Source organism: Strix uralensis, chromosome 14, assembly GCF_047716275.1.
Source record: "Strix uralensis isolate ZFMK-TIS-50842 chromosome 14, bStrUra1, whole genome shotgun sequence".
NCBI lineage: Eukaryota > Metazoa > Chordata > Aves > Strigiformes > Strigidae > Strix > Strix uralensis.
This window is the reverse complement of record NC_133985.1, coordinates 7,627,482-7,643,695: the sequence shown is the minus strand read 5'-3', so window position 1 is coordinate 7,643,695 and position 16,214 is coordinate 7,627,482. Positions and strand designations below refer to the sequence as shown.

The 16,214-nt window shown below is 36.1% G+C and overlaps 1 protein-coding gene across 4 annotated transcripts in view; it reads left to right on the top strand.

Moving 5' to 3' along the window:
• TENM2 (teneurin transmembrane protein 2) overlaps positions 1 to 16,214 on the top strand; it is a 741,247-nt gene that overhangs the window by 482,912 nt on the left and 242,121 nt on the right. The window lies entirely within an intron of this gene.

Here is a 16,214-nt window from a genome sequence, read left to right as displayed (position 1 = left end):
ACTGGGACAGGCTTCCTGGAGAGGGGCTGGTGCCCCCAGCTCGCCAGTGCTTCAGAGGCACTTGGACAACGCCCTTAGCAACAGGCTTTGACTTGGTCGGCCCTGAACTGGGTGGGCAGCTGGGCTCGATGGTAGTTGTGGGTCCCTTCCAGCTGAAATAGTCTATTCTATTCTAACTCAAACAAAAAAAAACCAAATTTTGTGGTAAATGCCCCAAAAGCATGTTCTTTGACCACAGCTCTCAAGAAATTAGTACTCTAGGTCTGGGAAGATGGAATTATAATCTTCATATGCAATAACGTGGCTGAAACCATCCAGTGTTAAGTGAAACTGTTGAATTCGTGCATCACAGCAATAATTTCTGCTGTTTCTTCCTTGGTTATTGAAGGCAGATCTGAGGTTATATACAGGCAGTACGACGCATATGGACATAGCAATGAAACAGATAACCACTGTCCCTGTGTGTCCAGAGGGCAAACCGTAGCAAAGCTGGAAGCTTTTCTCAGCCTGTGTAATGGGTCACTTGGCATCGGCTTTAAAACAGACAGTATTCTTTCATTTTGTGTCACCTTTCTAGTAGTGACAAAGCCGCCGTGTACTACCTTTAGTACATCCTGTTTTAAATAACTGTCAAGAAGCAACAACAATGAACAGGCTAATGCAGAAAAGGCATCCCTTAGTCACTTTCAGGTTGCAAAAAAGCTGCAGATGGTCTTGTTCCAGAAAAATGTTGCCAATTTTCACTTTTTTGTATAGATACTTAAATTGGAATGTTGCTCTGTTAGAGGTTGTTCAAGCTGATGAAACAATCTGAGCTTTGACTTAAATCATAGAGGCAAACTCTTGCCTTATTTTATCAATCTAAATATTCCAATATCAGAATAGTGATGCAATCACTGATGCCAGCTTTTCCTCAGTGATGTACCTGTACTACTGAACGTAGTATCGTTTTAATAATGAAGATTCTTTTCTGCCTGCTATCTTTGAGCTAGCTGCTGTACTAAGTCTATGGTAGTGGCAGAAGATATGTATGCATGGCTAACTTTATTAATACCGGGCAAAGAATGGAATGGATACTATAAACATTTTCAGTCCTAATAATTTATATAAGAAGGATATAGCAATTCATGTAGTTGTTGATTAGTTTGCTTTTTTTAAACCATTCTCAGGGGTGTCGTTACTCTAACAAAATTTTAATCAAGTCTTTCAGTGGCAATATTGAATTTTAAAAGTTAGTAGTTACTGGTTACAGCATGACTTCGTTAGTATACAGGAAAATCATTCTGTGGTGATTAACATCTATTCGCATCTTGGAATGCATTATGGGCTCTAAATTATCATAGAAATTAATGCAATCTTCTTAAAAGGGCTTAAAATATGGTAATAGATACAGCATACTAGCACCTGCAGCTCAAGGTACCAAAGTTATTAAAGTTTGATATAATTATATTTATTTTGCAAGCATCTAAATGAGGGGGAGAATGAGAAACAAAGTTTAATAAAAATTAAAAAGATAGGCACTCGATTTGAAGTCAATTTAAATTTTTTAATTTTTCCTTTATTTAACAAGTATATTGCTATTTCTGATGCATATGAAATACTTTGTCCATTTTAAAGTTCACAACCTGTGGCAGAATTGTGACGTTCCTTGTACTGACTTCATATTAGTGAATTCAGTCAGCTGGGTTGCTTGTGATTTACACCAGTAAATCAAGGAGAGAAGTTTGTTACACAAGTTTAAGGTTTCAAGGCTGCCGCTTCTTACCTGTGCGCGGTGTTTGTATTTTTTAAGGGTCACTTGCAGATTAATTTTCCGGTAGTCTAACAGAACAGGAAGTATGAAAAACAGAATATGGCAGCTGCTTGCAACTCAGTTTCTGGTTTACAGCTATGCAGGTATCCTGTAGGAATAGGCTGGCAGAGAGCAAATCAGTGGTACCTGAAAATGAGCAGGCTGATGTACTGTAGTACTTTGCACGTTTAGAGATGCGATACATGGATCAATGAGTAACTGATCTAAACTTGACTTCAGCTCCCATTGTGCAATTAAATTAATGGAGCTAGCCAAGAAATAAAAGTGCTTTTTTGCAACAGGTTATGATTAATTCCCCAATAAAACAAAATAAATATATATGTTTCTGTTGAATATCTGTGGCACAATAAGTAAATATCTCCTATTCCTTATCTTCTTTAGATGTTTTATTGAATGAATCCCTGCCTATCTTTAAGATAACAAGAAAACATGCTGACATTTGATGCAAGTGTTCATTGTGCATAAAGTGAAGCGTGTACAGCACATTAAGTGCAGAGTTGGAATGCCAAGAGAGATTTACAGATAACAGAAATTAGCAGAAAATGCTTCTTATTATCAGTAGAGAAAAGCTGTATTTTAAATGACAGCCAGATGCTTGTTTACTATGATTATAATGTTAATGGTAATATTCTGTTCACAGTTCTGTGTGCATAGCAGCTACTGAGGTCATTGGGAATTCTGGGAGACTTTAACCCCTACCTTTTTTTTTTTTTTTTAAAGTAAAATTATGACTGCTGCTAATAGTGCCGAACAGTATGAAGTAACATAAAAATGGTAGCTATTTAATGAGGTTATTTGTTTGGCTTTTGCGGGGGGAGGGGGTGAGGTGGAATTTGTGTATTTTGCTAGACGTGGTACAGGAAAGCAAAATCTTTGCAGTAACATTACGTTATCATTCATCAGTACTTTTGTTTCAATTTTATCAACAGTTCCTTCAGCATTAGATGCTTTTAAGCATCTGTCTGTATTGTATGATGATCTTAATGAGACAGAATAACAAGTTTTTTACTGCATAGGAATGAATTCAGAATCTTTTTGTCCCATTTGCAATGAAGTTAGAATTACAATTTAGTCCTTACGTAGATATCCTTGTCCAGCTGTAACACTTGAGATTTAGTTTTGCTTTAGGTTTGAGACTAAAAGTAAGTAGTGAAAGAGAAAATGTGATAAAAAGGAACGGATCAAATAAATACCAACACACCACACCCCCCCAACAAAACAAAAAACCCCAAGGAAATTCAATAAACAGTGTAATTACTAATTCACTCAGAAATGGGAGTAATGGTTTTCTAAAGTGATATGACCAAATCCAATAACTAACAGTTTGTCAGGGCAATAGTAATGGTATTTGTATCTGGTTTAATTGGGTTTAACCTTTCGCTTTGTGTGGAACTATTAAAAAATTAAAGGGGAAAGAATTTAGAGAGGCAGATTTATGTTAGCTCATGGTTTGCGCTGTTTTAATGAGGTCAAAGCAATAAAGAATCTCAACAGGTCTGGATGATGAATGTCTGTCTTCCACTGCTGATTCACAGTGTTGTGCTAAAGTCTTTGAGTTGCTGTTTAAATATGAACATATAAATTTCTACAGTTAGGAACTATTCTTGAATGATTTACTCTTTCTCAGGAATATGTATGCAAATATATTTGAATAAAAATGAAAGAAGTTTTGCTTCTTGTCAGGAGGAAGATTGAAATGGTTGGATTAGAGACAGTGTTTTTAAGGTGTGGTTGATTTTGAAATAAATAAAAAAAACACATGTGCACTCATGTGTGTTTAAATATATCTACTTAGGGTATTCAGGCATGTCTCCAGTAAATTGATCATTAATCATATATAGTAAAGTTATAATGAGAATTTAGCAGTTGCTAAATGTGCCGTTTTCCTAATGCAAGGTTCCACATGAAGTGGATAAGTAAGTGGTAGTTTTAGTGGAAATGTGGATAATAATTATTGCCTATTGATCTTTCCTTAATGGCTTCATTTATTAAAGTGTTTGTTTTATTCGGTTTGGTGGAAATCTACGGTGCATCAAGCTTATAATTGAAAGATGATCCATAGGATTTCTTGGTCTTAACTTAAGGCTTAATTTTTTCATTTGGTCCATTTTATTCCTTTGAAAAATATCTGAAGTAAAAATCTGAAAGTGGACGTGCAGTGAGTCCCCCAGTTCACATCCACATATGCATTAAAGTTTATATAGCGAGCTGCAGTATCTAAAAATAGAATTGGTAAAGCCATGCATGATTGCTGACTGTGTTCCTACGGGAGACTGAAGTTGCTTAAGAAAGGAATATAGTTCCTCTTGCACTTAGGAGCACTATGAGAAATAAATCCCATGTAGTTACCTTCCTTTCACTAACAATATCGTCACATATCATTCACAAGAGAAAAAAACACTATAAAAATGAAATAGGTATTACTTTCCGTGCCAAACAGCTATATTTTTAGTCTGAAAGTTTTATTAACAGCTCACATTTATATATTTTATGATACTTTTAAAATAATGAATTATGAACAATTGAAAATACCCTCCAGCTTAATTGAGAACCATTATGTCTAGTAATTGGCAGTGATTTCAGAAACAGCCGTTGTTCTCTGGCCTATTAACATAATTTGAATTTTTTATTGCACTTCATAATTATCTGTTGGAGTTAACAAACAGGCCCATTTACTGAAGTGTTTAAGAACAAAAGCCCCAAATGGACTGGATTGTGATGTATTATTTCTATTAACCGACCTTACTGGAACAGTTTTGTACATCAGTTTTTGATGGGGTCATCACTTCTGATAGAAGAGGAGTGTGGATTTTCTAGTATTCATTTCATTAAGTGTGGGTGAAACAGCATCTTTTAAAATTGTCTTTGACTCTTCCTTACATATCTACTCAATTTAGTCCTCACTGCCACTTTAACATGATCTCCATGATAGCTGGAGAGAAGCACTATTTCAGCCTTATATATTTAACACATTTCATCTGTTCACCATGGCAAGTTAGCATAGATAGAAGAAACTTGAACCCTGCTAAAATCTAAAATGTTTAGATCAAGACTCCCTTTTAGTTCTGTGATTTGTAGTGAAAACAAGCTCCTTATCTATCACTTAGATTTCTATGTACTGCAATAAAGGAGATCACTGAAACTCACTGTGTTATTACTGATTTTCCCAGCACATGATCACATACAGCATAATGTCATTTGTAATATAAAAACCTCCGGTGGCAAAAAGATCTCCTAGTTGTTCCTATTTCTGTCATTCTCCTTCGTAGAAATCGTTTTAAGCAGGTTTTTCTTCCCTGAGCATTTAGACCTCGAGCCTTCAGGTAATCATCTCAATTAGTCCCCGGGGCTGTAGAGAGACAGGAAAGTGCAATTCTCTTAGCAGCTAAAATTGCAGGTTCAGGTTAAAATTAAGGTTTTAAACAATCTGGTATTGGTGGAAAAGAAAGAGGACAGGAACAGATAGAAATTCTGGACTTACGGCTAATGGTAAGGATAGCGAAATATGTGATCAACTTTTCAGAGAGAATTGTAACTAGCTCTTTCTTTGTAACCCTCTGGCAGGCGATATGTCAGTCTGTGTACACTGCTTCTCTCTGTATCGATCCTCTCGGTCCTACTAACTTCATCTACATTCCTCTAAAATCCATCAAATACTGTGTTCAGTCCTTGTAGGGCCCTAATGGAAAGTCTTAGAAGATTTGGGGGACAGAGACCTCGGGGTGGGGGCAGGCAGAAAGGGGACAGTCTAATCATTTTGACCTAAGCCAATTGGTTTTTTACAGCATTCAGGTATCAAATAACTTCACCCATCCTTTATTGCTTCTTTCTATGGCAGAAACATTTTGCATTCCCTTTTACGTTCATAATCAGAAAGTGTGTACCAGGAAATTGGTGTAACTGTTGGGAAAAATATATTAGCGATGAAAAGACAGTCTTTGCCATGAGCAAAGAGAAACAGTTCATAAGCAGGTGTAGGGTTTTTTGTTTGTTGCGTTTGGTTTTAGTTTGGAGGAAATGCCTTTCCAATAAATTAACAGAGCCCAGCTGTAAACCTACATTCCAGAAAGGAGCTTTCTGCAAGCTCAGAGTAACTTCCCCAGAGCTGGGAGGACTGCAAAAATACCATGCATGACATGGCCAGCGGCAAAGTTTAGATTTGAATAAGTCCAGAGTTTTCTGAGGATTAAAATGGCTTTTTTTTTTTTTTTCCTTCAGGGATGTTTTAGATATGTGAGGTGGAATGAATGGAAAATTTCTTAATACATAAGTGTTCCCCTATCATTGAAAATGGTAAAATAAATGTTATATAAGTGTGATTCTTCGTGCTTTAGTGTAGGAGGCATCTCTCTGAAGACTAGGCAAGAAAATCACCCATTATCTCTTGTCATTAGTTAAGCTTAAACTAGGAATCTGGAATTGTTATACTACCTTTATGATAATTTTTACTGTGGGCTACTGGCTATTGTTACTGAAGCATATACTTATATCATATTTGCATGAATCAGGCTAACCGGTTTTGCCTTGCAGGAAATACTTTTTCTTGTCTCCAGCTTGCTGGTTTGTTGTGGGTTTTTTTTCTTAGCGACATCAATATAAAGTAAAACATACATCTTCCTTCTCATGAGTAATGAGAATTTTTTTCTGAATATAACTCAAAGGTCAACTCTTGGTAGGGTTAGGATTATGGCACCACGTATCCTGGTATGCGTACACATATACTTGTCTGTGTATGTATATATTTGTATGTGTTTATATAATATTCATATCTGTGGAATACACCTAACTCTCATATATGACATGGATTTTTTTCTCTATTACTTGCAGCAGGGTAAAGGAAGATCCTTAAACTGGGAACTGCCTCAGAAGGGTTACACACAGTAACCCCCCTAGTGAGGATAAACAGCAAGAGGCTTTTGTTCTTATGAGACTAATATTCTAAAATTTTTAACATTTCTTCTTTTATAATTAAACTAGTGCATTCTTTATCCAAAAAATAGTGAAATACAACCCGTTTGCGTTGTACCGTGCATTACGTTGGCATGATGTAAGGATTTTTAAAAACTGAACAGGATAGGGCTGGTGATTGTGTATGCTTTATAATATGCTTGGTTTATTTTTCAGTCAGTCTTTGACTCTGTTACAGGTGTTTTATGTATTTTATCATATGTGCTATAGATTGAGAAGATATTAGGTCTCATATTAAAGTACTAGCAAGTGAGCAGGAATGTTCCTGTCATTAAATTTTACAAGATGTTAACTACAAGCAAATTTGAGAGACTTATATCAGGCATCCTTTTTAATAATCTAAACTCTTTTTATATTTTTATGATAGCTGTAAACTGTTGACCAGAGAAGGAACTGATAACTTTTTGTCTCTTTCAAAAGCCATTCATTTTCTAGCATATATATAGTGATTTATTTTCTATCATATCTATATATCTGCTAGAAAATAATATATATACAATATATATGCTAGCATATGTATATGCTATTGAGCTTGGCGGGGAGGGATGTCTGACGCCTTTGCATCGTTTAAAATTAAAAAGGGGAGGAATGGATAATCTTGTTAAGAAGAACAGTTACATAGCCACTTTCTTTGTCTCTTTGTTATTAAAGGAATATGTCCTCTGTTACTCTTATGAGATTATTGCTTGTGGGATGTTAGGGGTTCACCTGACTTACTTTTTTTTTTTTGTTGCTGTTCTATGTCATTTGATTTAGTGTATGTGGATCTAATAAATTACAGGATTAAACTAAATAAATTGTTGTCAGTTTTTATAATTGTAGCACATAAATGTATGCTTCAGGTATTTAATTGCCATTCTAACTCAGAAGACAGTAGTTTTATGCTCCATTGTTGTGAATGACCATGTGGTTAATGTTGCAATCCGTGGTGAACCTGAAAACTGAAATAGCATTGTGCACAGTAGAAAATTATGCAGGTAGTTTGTAAAACCAAGTCTTACTGTGCAGAAACAAGTCAAAATTTTAAAAATTTTATTTGCTAAGTGTTATGTGCTATAAGTGTATGTTGTTTCAGCTGTACATCACGTAATATTATGTATTGCAAAGGAAATACTTTCTGCTTTATTTCTCTACCTCACTGCTTACAGCTGATGCCAAGGTAGTGCCGAAGTTAGATGTGATGTGATCTGGGGTTGCTGTGGGATTGTTTCACCTGGATGTGAGAAGGAAGCTGTTAGTATATTTAATGTAGGATCAAGTCTTTAGTTGGGAGAATTTATTTTCTTCATGCTTTTATTTGTGACATGCAGTTATAAATACAGTAGTTGATCTCCTTCTTACCTTAATATTGCAGTGCAAATGAATATTTAAAATAAGTATGCTGAGTTAAGAAGTTCAGACAAGTTGGAAGTTGCTTTTATAGTGTGGAGACCTGACTTCAAGCGAGGGTGAAAAAGAAATAATCCCAGATTGCTTAAGTACTTTTTAATGTTCTCTGTCTCCATTGATAGACTGAATTTTTGACAGTGAAAGCATATACAGTTATATTCAGTTCATCTTCCCTGACTGTTTTCTCTATAAGCCTTCGGCTGAGTTTAGTTATGACTTATAGCTTGAGCATGGCATTTGGTTAAAACAGAAAAAGTAGTATAAATGTAAATGTGAAAAGCTACAGCTCGTTCTGTTTTTGAAAATGTTGGTGTGAAAAGAACTCAACAGTGTTTTATTTAAACAAGGTCTGCTTCAACCTTGATTGACTTGCAGTAAATTGCCTGGTACGAGAGGCAAAAGGAAGTGGATAGAAAAATGGCAATCAGCACCAAATGTTTCACGTATTGATTGACAAGCACCAGAGATGTGCTAGAGTAAGATAAATTGGCTAACAGAGCCCATCTTGACAGCTCCTGAGATGGGAAAATTGTTCGTGTTAATTTGCTGCTGGGACCTTGTCATTTATGGGGATATATATTTGAGTGCCTTCTAATGGTGTAAACAAACTTTGGATTCCTAAGTAGCGTATTTCAGCTTCAGTTACTTTAATTCTTCTCTGTCCATGTATTTCTGAGCTGTAGTTATAAAGTGCTTTAAGATTGAAAAGATGAGAGAAACTGTCATTATTTTAAAGATACAGTTCATGCTGAAATACAGAATAGTACATTCAAGCTATTCTGTAGCCTGTTTGATTTTCAGTGGGGCTTTTGCTTTACCAAAAGACATGGAACAGAGCCCAGTTGTTTTAGGGGAAGAACATGTATCTTTATTCCTTCGTTCTGGCAATTTTAACTAACTGTAATGAAAAGAATCTTACCTTTTTAACATATCTAATTTTGTGCTTTGCAAGTGCCTTTTACTCAGGTTACAGGTTTTCTTAGGGCTGCAGAGTGAAGCTCCCTTTTCCATACAGTAGTCTTCCAAGCCTGTGATTTCTTTTCATTATAAGGAAATTTTATCTTTTTAATTTCCTGTACTGTTCTCCCAGAGTGCCATTAATTATGGTGATACACAGCAATGGTAAAATAGTTAATGGTCTGATAGCTGTTGTGTTGCAATCTGCCACTCAGAAAGGTTTTATTTTGGCTAAATCTTTTCACATAAAGTGAAATTTGACATAAGCCTTCTCACTTAAGAAATCAACATTTTTCAGTTTTCATGTAAGCAAAGTGAGCAGATTACAGTATTCGTTTAAGGTGTGGCCCACAAACAAAAAATGCTGTTTTCTTTTTTCCCATAATTTATATTCTGTTTCTTTATTTGAGTCTGCTTCCCAAACTCTGAACTGGAAATCAACTTTACAAAAATGGAAATATTTCAAACCTTATTCAATACTGGGGGTGAACAACATTTTATCTGCGCTTAAATTAAAGTGTTTTTTTAGGTTGTCCATAATCCTGTATTTGGGGACTTTCTGTATTCCATGTCTTCTTCAGTGAATAGTAGGCTCTACCAGAAGACATCAGAGACATTTTAAAGGGCTACATAGGGCTGATAGTTCCGTATTAGTGACATATTTCACCTCCCCCTTTGATTTTGAACTGCCGTTTAGCTCCAAGCTGTATTCCTAGATCTGAGAGCACTGGATTATCCTGAATTGAATGAACAGCAGCAGCCGGCCATTCCAGTCAGGAAAAGACTGCCGTTGGGGAAGCTTCTCTCCTTTTTAGGACTTCAGCTTTTTAGGACTCTAGGGTGAAATTCTAGCTGTGCTGAAGGCAAAAATACAATTTGTATTTACTTATATGGAGCTGAGATTTTGCTGTGGCTTGCCATTAAATGGTGGAATGTTCATTCTTGAAGCAGGATCTGTTACGGGGCCTGATAACTAGTCAGGGCACACAAATGTTCAGTGTAAAATATCGTAACAGTCTTAAACATTTGTAGCACCTGTTAAATGTTTAAGAAAAAAAGCAGTTTAGCTGCCTGAAGATGCAGTAAGACACAATTTAAATGCTTACATGCTTTTGTGCTTTGGAAAATCCTGCCAGTGACATACATGACTGAAAAGTCAAGCCTTTAGTTTCCTTGTACACCCAAAATTTCTGCTAATATCAGTATGGGTTGTGTAAGAAATGCAAGATTGGATCTTGAGAGAAGAAACCAGATGAAACAAGAAAAATGTAAATATCAAGATAATATCATGTAAATGTAAGTGTCAGTATCAAGAGTAATGGAAGATTAATTCCCATCATACTGATCCTTTTCTTACTGCACCTTAGTATCTCCCAGCACTAAAATACCAACCTCTCTAGAGTGTATCACAGCAGATGTTTAGCGCTGATTCAGAAGTGCATTCTACACGCATTTAGAAAGCAAATAGGAACACCATATTCAAACTAGAGGTGTAACTAAGAAAAGTAGACTTTAATAGCCTAAAGCAGAATTAGCCAGGGTATAGCACTGGCACTGCACTATATGATAGAGCCGATTTTAAACATATTATTTAAATTATTTAGCCATTCACATAATACTGATCCTGTGAAGCCTTGTGTTAGTTTCATATTTGTTCACCAGAAATTAGAGCTGCTTTTTTAGTAGGTTGCAAAGAGTTAACACAAACTCTCTAGTCATTATCCAACTCCCATCAGTTAGTACTATCTGTGTATGACTTTCACAGAGTTTGTTAAATAGTTACAGGTCAGAGTTTTCTCATGTTTGTTCGAGATAGTGTTATTTTTTCCACCTATTGGTGACTTCAGGCACTTGAATCACTAAGTGTTGCAATGTTCCTGGAAATAAATTTCTCTAATAGAAATAAAGCCAACATAATTCAGGAGGATATGTAGTGGAGATGGCATGAGTGGTTGTTTAGAATTTAGTATTTAGTATTTAGAATTTCAATAAAATAAGGTGAAGGTAATGAGGAATTGTTTGGATAGTGGAAACAAGTTTGTAGCACAGCATAGTCCGAACTCCTGTGTCACTAGAATAATCAAGTACTTGTAGATATATAAGGAGGTAGATTTCATAGGGTGCCTGGTAATTACCTACCTAGTTACACCCATTTCATTAGTGGAATTCCCTGGCATAACTTAACTGATAAGATGGATAAATAGGAAATTTTCTCTCTTCCCAATTTTTAAAAGCTACATGTATTATTAAGTTACTATAAAGGTAGAACTTCAGTCACATATGATGATGGTTGTGAATTTTCCAATGTTTCTTCTAAATACATTCCTAATCTTAGAAAGTTATTTTTGTCCCACAAAGAACAGGCAGTTGATGAGTTGTTAAAATTTAATGTTAGTTATAGTTAGTTCAGTAGAACCTTTTTTAGGGAAGTTAAGTTAATGCAAGTTCGTGTGAGTTATGTTCCTGTGGATTTGTCTGTTTCTTCTTGCTCTGATTTCACTGGCTAAATCAGAGGTATGGTAATATTAGAGAAGACATTCTGACTTTGAGTGATGGGAAAAAATCATTGAAACAAATTACTATTTTCCAGCTATGAAGGTATCAAACATATGCCAAGTAATCAGCTTGCTAGTGTAATAGGTTCATGAAGGAAGAGAGTTTTCTAATCTTATTCACTGATGTTTTTCCCAAGACAGCAACAGCTTTTATAAAATGAGGCTTATAACTTCTCATTACAGAATCTAATCTGCCCAAAAGACATTGAACAGCTGCAAAACCTTAACATCTTCTGGCTGTAAATTGTTTTTATTATTTATCTTTGTTTAACTAAAAAAGGGGCATCAGGTGATTTAACAAGACAAGAATTAAGTGACATTAGCTTTTGACAGCAGCAAATTATTTCTTTACATATGGAATTGGTTTAGATAATTTTTAAGTCGTGACTGTCTACTTAGTTTTAATATCCAAATTCCATAAAACTGATGTATTTTGTAGATGGATTGCTTAGGAAAATTAATTTAACGCTGAAAGTCAGAAGAGAAGTGATTGATTTCCAAGTTAGTCTTATTCTTCTGCATAGATTTCAGTAATGATAGTATCTTGCATTGGTACAGCGATTTTCATATTCAAGGATTACACATGCACAATACTTCAGGAAATATTAACCACATACAGAGGTCAAATGGTTTAAAGAAGATAACAAAACTTGAACATGATTGTAGAATGGATCTGTAATGAAAAACAGAGACCAGGACTTGCTGGTTCTTCTTCATTTGTCCCTTTTCTATTATCTACAGTTCTCAAACTGTATTCCTGGGTGTGCAGTAAATGGTTCTACTTCAGAGGACGGGAAGGAGGAATATATTAAATATTAATATTTTTTAACATTGGATTTTTTTTTTTGTAATGGAAACTGGTTGCCATTTTAAAATTTTTCATTTTTTCCATTACATATAATATCTTATGAACAATTTCTTGTCCTGCCAGCAAAATTTAACTAGAACTATAACAGTGCTAAACCAATGAGACTCTATGCATTACTGTCACAAAGAATTTAAGAATTTTTTTTAAATTTTGTTTATTTATTTGTACACATCCCCACACGCCCAGGATTGCTTGAAAATGTAAATATAAATTATAACATGTACCTAAGAAGAAATAGCTTTGAGTTTTAGGATCATTTTATTTAGACAACGTTTTAACTTCTAGACTATTAAAATGCTATACCTACACAGGTAAGATCATAATTTCTAGGATTATGTTTTCCAAACAAATGCACTATTTCACTTGTACAATGTGAATTTAAGAATCTTTCAAAACTATATTTTATACTGCATCAGATCATCCTGTGTTACTGTCTTTCATATTTTCATAAAGAAAGTAGAGATTTTGGCAGGTATGTGTTAATTTCTTCAATGTCCCTTTCCTGAGGGCTTTGGTCCCCTGAGAGTTGATTTTACTTTTTGATGTTTCACAGAAAGGCTCTAGGAAACCTGGGTGTGGTTGAGGAGAGTCAGTTAGTTAGTTCCATTGCTTGCTTGAGAGGGGAGGGAATGGATGTTGTTCACGCTAAGCTTGGCTTTAGTGTTATCTTTGGAGATCTTGCCAACATAAATGCTTTCACTCACCCTGAATGCAACAGTTCTCGTGTTGACGATGTGATGGAGCTGTGCCTCAGGAACACTGACGCTCAACTCCTGCTGCTCTGGAGAACTGCAGCATGAGCCTTTCAACATTTCAGCTGCCTTGAAATGAAAAACCCACCAAAAAAATATAAAGGAAGAAAGGTCTCAGGGCTTCAGAGGCCCAAGTGAAGTCCTTCTGAAGGCAGCCCCAAGGAGCAGAGTGGGCAGTAGCCAACCCGTCATCCATGCAGTCCGCAAAGTCGTAGTTGTAGACTGGCTATTGCACTCCACAAACGGCTCCGCCATTTCTTGCTTGGCAGAGCAGAATCTACAGTTTGTCGGTGAAAACAGCATAACCAGGCTCTCGGTGTGCCATGCTGGGCTCTGCAGCTCTTCTCTCAGAGGAGCTACTGACAAAAGATACAAATCTTTCTTTATACATTGATAGAAATTGCCTTTTGGGGTATATTCTTGCCTATACCGTAGTCACATAATTTTTTTTTTTTTTTAATTATTATCTTCACTGTTCATGCTCTTGCTTGGATTTTTGCTTTTATTACATAACAAAAGTTTTGAAAAAACTAAGCAAGGCAGCGTAGGCTGTTGTTCATTTTGTTAAATGGGAAAGATGCAAACCCATAGTACTGACTCGTCTTCACTGGTTCATTATTATGTAAATCACAAGTGATGTTTTACTGTGTCTAGATCTCTTTTTTAGTATTCTCTTAATTGTTTCAATTACCTTCTGACTTTCCCTGGTATGATATGATGGTATCAACTTCATCCTTAGTTGCCCTGTCTATCCATTTTGATACAGAGGAATACCTAAAAACATCAATAAGCACATCTCTGCAGGAATCTGAGCCCCATGCTTTTAGGAAGACCTTATTTTCTCCTTTCACTCTGGTGAAATAGATGCAGTGAAAACCTTTTTTCTTAGCTTGACTGGTTTTGTTCATTTATTCACTGGTTTTGGAGAGATAGGAGCTTCAGAAGCACTGGAAGTAGCTTTCTTCAGTGATAACTCTCTGTCATCCAAATCCTGATTTATATCTTTTTTTTTTTGCTGTTTTGAAGCTTGTTTTCCATAGAGAAAAAACACAACAGGAGTTTAGGCAACAGAAAGCAACTTGGTGCTGAAGAAAACGATCACAAATTGTTAGATTTCTTTCCCTCTTTTTCTTGCATCCTTCATTTTGGGCTTTTGTTTTGTCTTGTCAACATGAAATGCCGTCTGCTGAGTAAAGGGTTAACCGAGCCCTCTTTATAGATAGATTAGCATTGCTACTTGCTAGATGAGGTAACTGTTAGGTGGTGTGTCTTGTCTTTCTCCTGAGAGCTCCAGTGTACAGGCAGTACAGGTCCCTTAGCTCTGGGGGAAATTTACTTTCTCCCTGGGGGGAGAAGCTTTGCCTGCTGGGGCTCCACGCTGGCCTCTGGTGTGCTGACGTACAAATGCCATTTTAGCTACAAAAATAGTAGATGCTGCTACTATACAGAAAATGGGTGATTTTTCCTCTTGTCAGTTAACTGTAGTAATTTCATCAAATACAAAATATTTATATTCCTTATGCCAGTGATGACAATATATATTTAACTTATTAAATATGACTGCTTGAGACTGCCCAGCCCATTGGCAAGACGTGCTTTGCACACATATTTGAAGGACAGGTTTTTTTCTTGCAGAAAGCAATTATTCTGGAGAGCAATAGGAGAGTCTGCTGAATTTGCTGTACCTCAGGAAAGTTTCCCCTTCATCAGCTGCCTGCTTAATTTATAGTGCTTTGCACTGCAAAAACATGCATCTCAATGTTATCTAGTTGTTTCCTGACATAGTTAGCAACATTTCTCACTCTTTAAAGTGAATTTAACATTGCTGACAATGTGCTGGAGGAGGAGGGCAGGGTGTGTGTCACCCCTGACAGCAGGGCCCTGCCTGTGTTCCTTGCATCGATTCCATGCGGCTTTCTGGCTCCGCTTCCCGAAGTCACGGAGCAGAGGAGGGGGATATCTGATCCTTCTCTTCTATCATCTCTAATTAACGTCCAGCCAGTCCCATTACTGGATAGCCTGCCGTGTATAATTTTAGTAAATATGAGCAACACGGCAACTGCTGCTAGTGATACTGTCCAGCACTTAAGTCACTAACATAATTTTATGGGATGGCTTTATACAGGGTTCTATACTTTATATTGGTGTGACGTCAATATCAGCTTCAATCAGTAAATGTCAAAATCTTAATTGCCAATTAAGTGTTTTACAGTTTCTCTTATGATGCCATCAGTTATGTAGAAACAGCTCATCTCCTTTCACTTTTACTTCCCTAGCTTCTGGCACCGACACTTGAATGCTACTACATCTTCAAAACAGTTCTCTTAAAAAAACCCGAGCAGTTACCTTAAAGTTTCCCTTCTTTCTGCAATCTAATGTGTCAAGGATTGCACAGTGAGTTTTTGGCTTGCGTGTATCTTTTCTATTTGAGACCTGGTCCTTGTGACCAGAGCTGTAGAGCAGACATTAGGTGACTTTATTGATAGCAATATATGTGACTGACTGTAGTTATTACCTATCATTTATGTTTATGTTCTGCATGAATAGCAGGTAGCCTACCTTAGAGAAGTACAAAGTAGTTATAACTTCTTGATTATGAAGATGACTAGCCATTTAAAGCTATTGAAACTTGATTTTGCTTATAAAAGTCTACACATAGGAAGATGCCTTCTTAAATGTGATTTATCAATGAAGATATGCTGTTTAGGTATATGAAATTCTCAGGGTGACATGCTGAAAATGCATGGGGTTGAACAATCTACACAAATTTTTGCTACCAATGTGCTAACCTTAGAAGTGACATTCTCCTGATGGGAGGAGCTTGAGAATTCCACTGCAGTTACAATAAGCTTTGAGATCTGTGTTTATCACCTCTGGGATTCAGATATTTTCTAATGAGATACATTTTTATA